The sequence below is a fragment of the Lytechinus pictus genome, chromosome 6, assembly GCF_037042905.1.
Source record: "Lytechinus pictus isolate F3 Inbred chromosome 6, Lp3.0, whole genome shotgun sequence".
In the NCBI taxonomy this organism is placed as follows: Eukaryota; Metazoa; Echinodermata; class Echinoidea; order Temnopleuroida; family Toxopneustidae; genus Lytechinus; species Lytechinus pictus.
Window position 1 is genome coordinate 19,687,167 of NC_087250.1, and position 13,489 is coordinate 19,700,655.

A 13,489-nucleotide genomic window follows, 5' to 3' on the forward strand; every position below is an offset into this window, starting at 1 on the left:
AAAGAAAACTAAGAAAAAACATAAAAAAGGAAAAACGGAAAGATAACGGGAAAAGGAAGGAAAGAAGAACAAGTGAGAAAGAACAATTCTCTCCGATATACAAATACATTAGCATGATTAGTAAGACAGGGAAATAAATTAAAGATGACAAAAAGTCAAACAAAAGCGGGAAATAATGGCAGAATGGAATTAGCCGAAATCTAAATTGGAAAATAAAGAATAGGGACAGGATGACGTACACTACCGGGCTGCCGAGGATTGAGATAACGAGCGGGAAGAAAAATGGATGGTATATATAGCATAATGTCGTATGAAAGTCTATCATAAACTTGCTAAATCTCCAAAAGCTCTGTCCAAGAGTCAAGACCCCGTGCAGTGGGGGCTCTTCATCTGTAACCTTTAATGGGTTCTATAACGGGCCCCTATATGGACCCTTCCTGTATTAAGCTTTACGTTGAAGCACTGGCGTACCGGGGGGATGGTTCCACAGCCAAGGGGAAATAAAAGAAAATAAAGGAGGCAGCGAAATGAGATGAATGAAAAAAATATATATGACATGATATTTGCTATAATGATGTAAAAATCCATAATTAGAATTTTATTTTAAAAGGCCATTTTTTTCTGGCCCGCTTCGCTCGCTGGCGACTTTTTACAAATTTTCCCACATTTGCTATGGTGTGCCCCTCGCAATATTTTGATGATTACGATACACAACTGCATTGAATTTATGTGTTGTGTGAAAGCTATATAAATATACACGCAATTTGATTAAAATAAGTGGCCATCTGTAAGGTTTAAAATGGCTTTGATATCAAAAGGTTCCGGGGCTCTGCCCTGGACCCCACCCATAAAGCACTGTTATATGGATGAGTTTGGACCATGGCCCCCAAAGGTTCTACAACCAAACAAAAAAAAATGAGGAAAGAAAGGAAAGTGTATTATATTTTTCTGAATATCACGTTAAAATCTATCTTCATGTAAGATTCTCATGAAAAGGTAATTTTTTTATCTCACTCGCTTCGCTCGCTCGGGACCTATATTAAGCTACTTCTGGCCACAAGCGCCATACTCGGCCCCCTCGAGCATATAGAGCTTCGCCCTGATGCTCACAATCATAACAAAAATCCTGATCACCGTGGCGTACAAAAAAGAGAGAAAAAAGGAAAGAGAGGAGGGTGAAGTGTGATATCGTCTTTTTAACATCATGTCAAAATCTATCACAAAATTTGATTTTTGCAATAAAAATGTCAAAATTTTTGCTCGCTCGCTCGCTTATTTATATATATATTTGCCCGATACGCCATATCGCCCCCTCAAAGATTTTGCCTTATGACGCCATTGCCTGTTCCATGATATGACCGGGAAATTTTTTGCTCTTGCCCCCCCCCCCCCCCTGGCCACCGACCCCTGTTACGCCGCTGGTTCAGGGCCAGCAATGTGTTCATATCTACAGAAGATTTAGCAATGTGACGATATCTTCAACACTGTGGACATCTCTACAGCGAGCGTTTTCACAGTGTGTCTACATAGTGTACTGTGTGGACATCGATCTACACTGCCAAAAATTATCAAATTTAACACTGTGAAGATAATTTCACACAGTGTAATTGTTCACATTGAGCTCGCATAGTGTACTGTGCATGGTGGAGCGTTGCTGTTTATTTTTTGGAACTGTTTCAGTTGCGCTTTTTCCGACACTGTTTGTCTTCAAAGCATTGGTGTGACTCTTTAAAATACGGTTATACCAAACAGCCTAAACATATTGAAATTGTGATTAAAAAGTGTCATACATAATGTTCCTTTACCTTTGTTCTTTAGGTGTAAAATATTATTCAATCTTAAGTTTTGGGCGTCACCTAGCTATAAAGTGGAGCGCAAAGCGTTAGCATGGTCAAAATTAATCATCCTTTGTTCGTAAAATTGGCAACAATTATTAATTTGCTATTAATTTTCAAAATTTGACAAAAATTAAGTATGAATAAAATATGAGCCAAAATTTAATCATTAAAGCAAGGCTCCACACAAACTTTTTTTCTTGGTGGCCAGGGGCCCGTTGCAGAAAGAGTTGCAATCAATTGAAACTCTAAAAATCATGCGCGACTTGATTTTCAACCAATCAACAGCGTGCATTTGGGACTTGCGATTGATTTGTTGGCTTGCGTTTAAACCAAAGACCTTATAATATATTACTAGACCGAAAGCTGCGTGCGCGTTCAGCACAAAACAAATGAGATTAGGCTCCGCCTACCGCGATCATTTGAAGACAAAAATAAGCCCTCATTGACATTCATGAGCATGAAGATATTCATAATCCGGCCTTTTCATTGGCTAAGAGTGTCATTAATACGCGATTTCCCCGATTCTTTGTTATCGATACTAGTGGTATCGTGTTACAGAATTAATTATTCATTTGACCTCATTACGTCATCTAATTTATTCATTCTGAAACTTTTCTTTCCTCACACAAAATGGACCTACGAACACTCCGGTGAGTACGTATAAATTGATATAACCACATGAATTCAGTGAACTATTTACACATTTCACACTGTATTTTGTGATCTTAGGTTATTTGTTTAACAAATTAGAGAGTTTGCTATTAATCTTCTGTTAAAGGAAAGCAGAATTTGGTCTTTGAAATTGAAGTTAGATTGTCATCGTCGCTCAGTGCAGCCTGTATGTTGCTTGCAGTGTTGTGGTTATGCCGTTAAGGACGTTCCACAGTTATGTTGGTGCGCATTATGATCTGCGCATAGTTTACACTCTGCGCGCTGACGTCACAATGGATGAACAGGTGATTAATTAGCTGCGGGTATGTGCTGATTTTTCTCATCTTCTGCACTTTAACTGCAGATCCGATGCGTTATTTCATGAAGCTAAAAAATGGAATTATTCCATGGACCATTCAAAAAAAGATTCTCTACAATTTCAAAATACTTTACTCTGCAGTGCTGCCAAGAATCACGAATATTACCCCGAGTTTGAATAAATGGTAGAGTGGTTTTGATTTTTTCTTCACATAGATACAAAGCATTCAGCGCACTTTTGGTGTTTTAAAAAGCACATTTGCTCTAATAAAAATACTGATAGTTTAAAAACAAGCACATGAACCCCTATTTTTTAATGTTTGTTCCTCTTAGGTATACCTTCCTCTACAACTCTACAAATTTTGGTGAAAATGACATGGATTTTGAATAAAGTGCAGCATTTATTGTACTTTTGTAGTTTGTTACTGAAATTTCACATTTTTTAGATTGGGATTTTGTTATCTTTCACGTCATTTTTAAGAACTGACAGTGCTGTTAAACTTAAAATTGCAAACAAATAGCACTATAAATATATTCTCCATTCTTACGATACAATTATTAACTCTCTTGCGAAATTTGATGACTTTTTCATGTATTTCGACTGAGTAATACAGGTTTAAACTCATTGTAGTAATCTTGGGCAGTCTAAAAATGCCAAATTCTTTTGAATGCGCAATTCTTAAGAACATCAATTTGGGTGAACTTTGAAGTTCTATAGCAAAAAATCAAGCACATGGACCTATGTTAATTTTTGCATATTTCGAATATTAAGGTTCTAAAGTATCTATGTGCAAAGTTTGGTGAAAATGACATGGATTTCACTTTAACTGTGGAACGTCCTTAACCACATGTATTTTGTACGGGCTCCTAGCCGGCTGGGAATATCGAGAGATAATCGGGCTGGTTTGGTTCACCTCCAACAAGGACCAACCCACGATTGATTAAAACAAGAAGAATGAGGCTTCTTTTTGTACACTGTAACGTTAGATCTAGAGGGAGATCTGCATCTATCTTCAGTAGATCGAGACTCGGTCAGGAATAAACTGTGAAGCAGAGTATGGATGAAGATACGCCTGTCATTGTGTCAATCCTCAGTCCTCACTTTGTTTCAGATATCAAATTTATTTTGCATAACTTCAGGCTTCTGCATTTAGCCCCCACCCATTTTAACTCTTATTGTTATTTATAAATATAGTTAGACTCGGTCTTAGAAATAACATGCTGCTCTGCATGTTTGTCTTATTATCAATAGATCTAGGGCCTAGATCTTCTTAATCCTAGGCCCTACTTACTTTATACTTAGATCTATCCTAGGCTACTTTACTTTTATTTATTCATCGATGCTATCAAGACAAGAGCTAATAGGCCTACCTAATTCAAATCTAGTCTAACTTATACTTTCCCAACCCTCGACACTTACCCCCAGGGCTTATGATCTAGGTCTGTAATTTAGGCCTAGGTTCTAGATCTAGGTCTGGGCCTAAACGACTCCATTTACATGTGTACGAGTATGACTGTCAGTGGACCAAGGACTAACTTGTTAGATCTAGATCTACTCTTGGTCAATAATGGCAATGAAGTCTTAGCCAGGAATAAAAGTCAGAGTCAGACATCAAAAATTTATAAACCGATATAGGGTCTAGATCTCGGTTTAGAACCGAAGCTTTACTTTCTAGGTCTAGATAGATCGAGAGTCCATCGTTAGTCTAGATCTACTAATCTAGACCTAATTTAGATACATGAATGCTGTCGTACAGCACTGAGTCTTGTTGGACTAGATCTAGACTAAATAGATCTAGACCTAGTGCATGAGATTATGAAATTATGTTAAAATCAAATGAAATAAGATTCGGAAATAAAAAGATCCAGATTTTTTTTTTTTTTTTGGGGGGGGGCAGACATGTGAAAAAATTTAGAGAAACCTAAAATTCAGAAAGCGAGGGCCAGAAGCGACAAATATTACCTAGGGCCGTTTTGTGCATTTTCTAAAGTAAAATTGAAGGATGTCATGCAATTCTCTTTTTGATGAAGGTTTCACATTTCAGCTCTTACCCAAACCCCTCCCCCTATACATACGGCCATGAAAAAGATCACTTCTTATTATTGTTCTCTTTTCTTTCACAAACAGGTTGAGTTTGAAGAACAAGAAAAACAGTACAGGTCTACCTATATGGTTCAAGATGATGATCATAAGTGCATGCATCATTTTGCAGATTCTCATCCAGGTATAAAACTTAAACTAACCCATACAAAATTACAGATACATTACATGCATTGAATGTTAACCATGTTTACATTAAATAAAAATAATCCGAGCCACAAAGAGGTAGGATCTGTAATGAATATAGACACTTTTTAAATATACAGGCTCTCGAGTCTAAAATAGAACCAATGCCAAAAGTTATGTACCTTGAGCAAATTTATAAAATACCGGTAAGGTCATGTCCTTGATCTACTAGTAATTAAATGGCCTTTTTATTTCCTATTTGTTTTAAACAAAGCAATATCTATTTTCCATATTTTACAAAAAATCATTTTATTCATTCTTTAGTGTGATATTCATATTTTATATTTGTAGATTTACGATTTTTTTTAAATCTTGTTATTTTACATTTTGTCCAATAGGATGATGCAGTTTTACAATTTCCATGGAGGTGATTGATGATGATAAATAATTGGTGAAGTAGGCCTAATAGAACAGCGACTAGACCACAAAGAGAAATACAACCTACAGCAGTTATATGAGTGAGTTAATTAGTGAATATTGTTAATAATGGAGGTTGTTCACATTTTTTTGGCAACAAATAGACCTGCCTTTGAAAAACCCATTTCAATTTTGTTTTTAGATTATAGTTAGTGTCGTTTTTTAATCACAGATCAAAATATTCTGTGCAACAAAACATATCAACTTTAATTCTGACTATTTATATAATTTACATATGTTGATTCATATATTCATATTTATGAGAAATCTCTGACATTTTTTCATAGAGTACATGTAGTTATAATGGAGAGTGGTATGCAAACTGCATAGAACAGGTTTCAGTGATATGCTTTATAGAAGTACAAGTTTATAATTAGTAGAAGTAAGATTTCCTGTTATGTGTTGAAAAATCATATATATGTATAGTCTCACTTTTCTTAAAACGATAAATCACGACAATTTAATTTAAATTCATTGATTTTCTTTCTCTATTTTTTTCAATCTGCAGGACTGGTGTAACAGATGTTTTCATTTAAGAAATCCAACAATTCAAGAGTCTGACTTACGAACCACTTGATGAAGATGGAAAAGGTTTTTTTTTCCAAGTCCAATTTTTCAACAAAACAAAAAAATTATTATCACAACCCCAAATTCATGACGTATGAAATTTCTTGTTGATTTTCATTAAAACTGGTTGCAAAAGGAGAAGTTATAAACATACAAATAGGAGCGGCGGAGTGAAGTTGAAAGTGGCAGGGACATAGGGAAAATGCTGTATTACGTGGAATTTTTAAGAAGTTGCGAGCGAGCAAAATTTTGACATTTTAAAAAAGAAAATCTAAAATATTCAGAATGATATATTTCACCCTTTTCTCTTTTTTTTTTTGGGGGGGGGGGGGGGGCAAGAGTCCTTCAAGCCCCCCCCCCCCTCCATCTGTACGAAACTGCTTATATACCCCCACTCGTGAATTATTAAACTTAATGCACAAAGGATTACCTTCATAAGTGCATTATCGAAATGAGAATATTGTTTTCTTGTTTCAAAGGGCAATCGTCATGGTGGCCATAAAACGGGTCCTTCTCAGGTGAAAGGGGCACAGAACAAGTTCTTTAAGAGCACTTTTCTTGGGTAAAAGGGGGCAGTGATTCGAGAAAGGGCACTTACAAGAAGGCGAGGAAGCACTCTTTAACACATGAAACGGGCCCTCAGATGAAAGGGCACAGAACATGTTCCAGGGGGGGGGGGGGCACTTTGGGGTAAAAAAATTGCATACAAGGAAGAGCACTTGGTAACACCTAAAACAGGTTCTTGTCAGGTGAAAGGGACACAGTACACGTTCATGAGGGGGCATTTTTCTTGCATAAAAAGGCACTTTTCAGTGCTTAAAGAAGTAGGGGGAACTGTGCCCCCCCCTCCCCAGGATCGCTGCCCCAGCATACAAACAAAATATTCTTTTGGTTCAAAGTATTAACATACGCTTAAGAAAAAGGTAAAGCTTAATCCTCTGATAATGTGATATTTTATTATGGCTAATTAATAAAATTCACCACTAACCAGAGAATTCCTTTATGTCTTTCATTTGTGTTCATATAGTATTTGTACAGAGCTAAAATGAAAGGGATTTGGAATTTGCAAAATTCAAAATGAGATGAAGATCGAGAGAGGGAAAGAGTGATGAGAAGTGGATTAAAAAGAGATGAGAAAGAAATGGAGGGGCACATATGAAGAGATAATTTAGAGGGGGGTGGTAAGAGAGCTAGAATGTGGGAAGTAGGAACAAAAGGGGTGGAAGAGAAATAAGACGAGATTTATGGAAACCAGGAGACAGATAACAAGTGGGAAAAGAAGAAGGAAATATATGAAGAGTTTAGTTGCAAAAGGGGTTAGGGCCACTTTGGACCATTCCGAGAAAAACCATGTTTTTATTCTCACTTATTGCAATATTCTTATGAGAAACTAAATTGTCATGATGTACTACTCTATCATGTGAACATAAAATTGGGTATAAAAGAAATCTACCCGTCTTCAATTTTTTTCTATATACTTAAAAAATATATAATTGTGTACCTAACCCCTTTTGCAAGTAAATTGAAGTGAATCCAATCTCTTTTGATTAAAAAAGTGATTTTTTTTTGCCACTTCCATTCACGTTTTCATTTGAATTTCAAATTTTCTTTGGTATCATCAGAGTGACTGAAAATTTAGAGGTTTAGAGAAAGAAAACAATAAAATATATGAAAAATGGACCTAACCCCTTTTGACAAATGAGTTCTTCAGAAGAGTTTAGTTGCAAAAGGGGTTAGGTCCACTCCAAGAAAATAATTCTTTTTTAATTCTCCCATATTGCAATATTCTTATGAGAAACTGAATTTTCATGATACCCTACCATGAGAACATGAAATTGGGTATTAAAGATATCTACTTGTCTTCATATTTTTTAAGATATTATTTTCCAAAAAAAGTCTGTGTGGACCTAACCCCTTTTGCAACTAAACTGAAATGGACCTAACCCCTTTTGAAAAAAGGTGATTTTTCTTTGCCATATTAGTTCACTTTTTAATAGGAATTTCAACTTTTCTATGGTATCATATTATATATAGCTACTAAAAATCTTTACATTAAGACATAAGAATCAAGTTCGATGAAAAAAGGACCTAACCCCTTTTGAAAATGAGCTCTACATATGTAGGAGAAAGGCGGCACAAAAGAATTTTGAGTGGGAAAATGATTAAATGGAAAAAAACAGTAAGAAATGCTGGAGAATAAAGGGGACAGGAAACGTATTAAACATGATAAATTGGGGCCCGTTTCATCATGAGTTACAAGTATAGTAATTACGATTTAGGGATGGCAAAAGCACTAGAGACCTCTTTACCTAATCACGACTTGATCTGCTCTTTTCATCTTCCCTTTTGGAATTAGCAAAGGCCTATAAGACGCAATACAAACAATGCTTTGTTTATAAGTGATATCGCTTGTGATATCGATACTTTATAGAGCGCAACGTATCGTCTCAGATTTGCGCTTGCTTGATTCGCTGAATCCTTCGCGTCACGAGCGCGTAACAAAATGAATACATTAATGAATTTGCCAAGTTGACCTTTGTCATTGCGCTGATGTGCGTATTGTCTAATACACGTACAAAACCACAGTTGACGAGGGAGCATCGTACGAAATTAATATTAATGAGGGCTTATTTTAGCTTCTAATGGATTAAACAAAATGGCGGTAGCTTCGGGGGCTTGGTTTAAACGCAACTCTTTCTGCAACGGGCCCCTGATCAATCCACCAAAATAATTAATTTCTTCTTTTTGATAGCCCGCAAAGCAAACTTAGTGGCTCTAAAACAATAGAAAACATATATTACAATTTATCAAAACTTTGGTAGCCGAACAGGGCTACCAAGTTGGGGCTTTTACAGAAGTCTGGTGGCCCAACTCTCATTTCTGGTTGCCCCGGGCCATAGTACTGCTAATGTCAAGCCCTGATTAAAGGATGAATTTATTGAAAGGTCGCCAATTAATTGACATTTTTAAACTTGGAATTTCTGTTTTCTGTTTTTTTTTCATCGATCTGTTAATTTAGAGTGTGTATAATGACTATGACTATGATTAGCTCATGTTAAACGGTTTTTTTTATTATTTAGGAATGATATTATAGCACCATAAGGTATAGCTAGAATGGTTTCAGTTTTTATGTACGTTTTTCATTTGCGTCATTTGTAATATTGCTAGGAGTCAGGATAATGATAAATTGCAGTAGTATCATTGACTATCCCGTTTTTACGCTTTCTTAGCAATCAGGTAATTCATTTTTTTTGGGGGGGTGGGGGTGCTGGGAGAGCCACATATGTTATAAACCATGCGAAACACCCTCTGAAAATAAGGTAATTGGTATGCTAAAATTTAGAGACTTGACCAATATCTATACTTAAAAAAATCTTTTCAATTTTTTAATGATTTTTTTTTTCATTTTTTCTTCTGACCTATATATGCTTTTTGTTCCATTTTACTTTATTTTTCTCGTTTTGAATTGTGTTAATGATTTGGGATATCAAATATGTTGGAACGAATAATTTTTATGTAATATAATTCGTACTCTTAGTAAATAAGCTTCCATTACTTAACTTGGCGATATTTATTTTGTAAAATTTTATACTTAAGTCTAGTATGATATGCTCAATGATAATTATATCCTTAATTTCCTTCATAAATTTTGTTGAATTTTGTATTTACTATGTCAATGATATCATACATCTTAATTTATATTTCACAGCTATTGTTTTGTCTATAGGATAGTTTTCACATTTCGTCAATAAAAAAAAATGAATCCGGTACTAGTCACCATTCTTTGAATCACTATTGCCTGTTTCGGCCGGAGAGCAATGGATTTGGTCCACTGATCATGCTGATTCTATTGTTCTCTGGCTGAGGCAGGTAGTGCTGAGTTTGGGAATTGTGACTGGTAGTGTATTTTATCTCTAAACAATTTTGTATTAATGATAATTCTGATTTTAAATGTTATTGAATTCACTCATTACTGTACATTACCCAAGTTACTCTTTTATCTATTATGTATATATTGTTATTTTATGTTAACAGGACCAGGCTGAAAAACAGTTAATCTGAGCCTGTTATCCTGTATAAAGATATTTTAATAAATAAATAAAATAAATAAATAAACTATAGCTTAAATCTATACTTCATTATAATTGCAGTGACCATTTTTTTTTGGGGGGGGGGGGGGGCTTGTCAATTTTTAATAGATATGTTTAAATCGTTTCCATCGGGCCCCTGGTGGGCTACTAAGTATGGTACAATCTTACCTGTCAGTTGAAGAAAACCTTGATCTCGGCAGTACTACTTCGGCCTAAACAAATTACAAAGTCACAATGTCTTGAATCCGTCTGTCGGCCGAACTGAAACAGGACACTTTCGCTTGACTCGAGAAGGCCTAATGGATTGCTCATAACATTTTATACGTATATCAATTTTAAGGTTAACGCCAGTACCCTTTCCTCCCTTTTTGAATGTTATTTTCTCTGATTTATTTTAACTGCATGGCCGGGCCTGATGTTAGGAAATTGCGCTGCATGAAAGCCCTTTGTGATTTTTCCCTTCTGATGATAATGCGCATAGCAACGCGCATATCTACCGAAACCATTATTACGTAACAGTAAGGATAATGCGCATGCGATATGCGGAGTTTAATGAATCCTATGATGGAGATCACACCATCCCCAAATAATCCTTTTGACAGACATACAGTTTCAGTCCAGGAGGAGGGGGGCTTGTATCGAGGGCGATACTCGCAGAGAAAGAACTAATTAAAGTAAAGGCCCATTAAAGAACAACTTAATTAAGGTTCTGTTGCAAGCAGTACACCTATACACCCTTTAATACTAGTATAAATTCAATAAAATGCGATTTTCTAAACTAAACAAACTTAAAAAAAAATCTCTTTAATTCAATATCATCCATCTTCGTAAGCAATTCTACAACAATTATTTTGCGGGGTCCGCATATACAAGCATTTGCCTTTTAGTGGATCCCTCCATTTTCTCTGATCTTTATAATGTTTATGATAATTTGCTTAAAAAAAATTGTTTTACTTATGGGCAATCAAAAAGAAATTTGTACATCCAACCCCCCCCCATTTTTCTTAAGTCTTACTTCACTTTATAAACTGACCAAGTCATGGTCCTTTGAAAACATTGCAGACCGTCAAAAGAACAAGAAATCAGAGACAGAAATTTCATGAAGGTCCCATATATAGGGGGTCGGACGTACATATTTTATGGAATTGCCCTTATGGGAAAAAAAACGGATTATCATTTGTTAAGTTCATAAACCATTAAAAAATGGAATTCACACCACATAACAAAATGGAACAGATAATCATATGTGACGTTACAAAACCAAAGTTGAAATTGAAAATAAACAAATTCATGATGTAATGAATTTTCGCCAACGTTCATTATCAGTGAGTGTTTTTATTAGTTTGACGTCAGAGTCAATTTCTTGATATAGGCCTATATACTGTTTTGCTCAGCGGGCTGATCTGACGGGAAAGTAAGTAAAAATAAAATAAAAGAAACGGAGGATAGTAAGAAAGAGAGGAAAAGGTAAATGAAAGATGAGATGAAAGGGAATATTCTTTCATTTTTCCCTCTCATCCTTTATTTGCATTTCCTTTTACCTATCATAGGCCCTATTCTTTTTTTCATTCCCTAATTTCTGTTCCTTTTTTTCCCTTCGTCTTCCAGACAAGTGTACCTTTAAAATTTTTCTTTTTCTTCTTCCTGCACGTCATTTAGCGAATTTCAAATTCAGGTTCAACTTTATTTCATTTTCAGCATAAATAATAGGAATACGACAAATGTGATAATCATAAACAATAATGAATTAAGACAAGAGAGCCTACAATGATTTTTCAGTTATACTGTACAGTTCTCTACGAAGCCCCAAACCGGACATTTTTGACATCAAAAAAAAAAAAAAATTATCACGTACGTACGCAGTATTATTACGTACGTACGTAATATTATTACGTACGTACGCAGTATTATTACGTACGTACGTGATAATTATTACGTACGTACGTGATAATTATTACGTACGTACGTGATAATTATTACGTACGTACGCAGTATTATTACGTACGTACGCAGTATTATTACGTACGTACGTGATAATTATTACGTACGTACGCAGTATTATCACGTACGTACGCAGTATTATTACGTACGTACGTGATAATTATTACGTACGTACGCAGTATTATCACGTACGTACGCAGTATTATTACGTACGTACGTGATAATTATTACGTACGTACGCAGTATTATTACGTACGTACGCAGTATTATTACGTACGTACGTGATAATTATTACGTACGTACGCAGTATTATCACGTACGTACGCAGTATTTATTACGTACGTACGTAATGTTATCTCCCAAAAGGTCATACATGAATTCAAATACCGGTAGTTACTGAAATCTGATCACGCTAGCGCGAAGCCCGCAGGCTTTAAATTTTTATGTGGGCCTACAATAGGCCTTCTGCTTTGATTGTTCCCGCATAGAATTTCCCTTTAAATACCAGCCTCTTCAAATAGTTTTTCTTTTTTTAAACACCTATACATCTTCACTTAATTTACATTAATTAATACCATATCATATTCAAATTTAAGCAGAGAACGAAGCAATTTCAAAAGGGTGGTAAAATAATAGGGGCTCATCCCAGTGTCGCGTGTGGGTACATTTTTGAAAAAAACTGTCTCGCCAAAACACTAACATAATAGGCCTTTAATTGTCCTTTCCCCAATGTGTTTCTAGCAGTTTCTGAAAGGAATGGTTTAATTGAAAACACAGCCTGATGACGAGAACAAATTAAATGGTTATCATATGAATATTGTGGCCTATAGCAGGGACCTGGGAACTCGCGGGGGTGCTGGGGGTGCTGAAGCACCCCCAAAATTTTTCCTGGGGGTGCTGCGTGTATTATTTTCCATAGGCAGCACCCCCACGAAATCAGGTTCCCTTTGTATTTTTTATATAATTATAATGTACATAATTATCACATCCGACAATCGCAAATCATACAACGTCTTTCACATATTCCAATAACATCCCTCCTATAACATGTAACGCGACTCAATCAAGCTCCGGCACGCCGATACCTGTAGACGTATAGTCGCGCGCGATACGTGATAAGGTTTACACACTACCATGACTACTCGATAGCAGGGAGGGACAAGGGTGTGTTTGGACTTGAAACTTAGAGGGTTTTATGTCGAATCAAGTGTGGGCGAGCCCGACCGCCCATGTTTTGTATAAAGAATTACAATTCAGACAATAAAAATCAAATTTCAGTCTTTTTCGCCCTGCCCCATGGCCCTGGGAAGCGGGGGTGCTGGGGGTGCTGCATGTGTTATTTTCCATAGGCAACACCTCCTGGAAATCTAGTGGTAAGT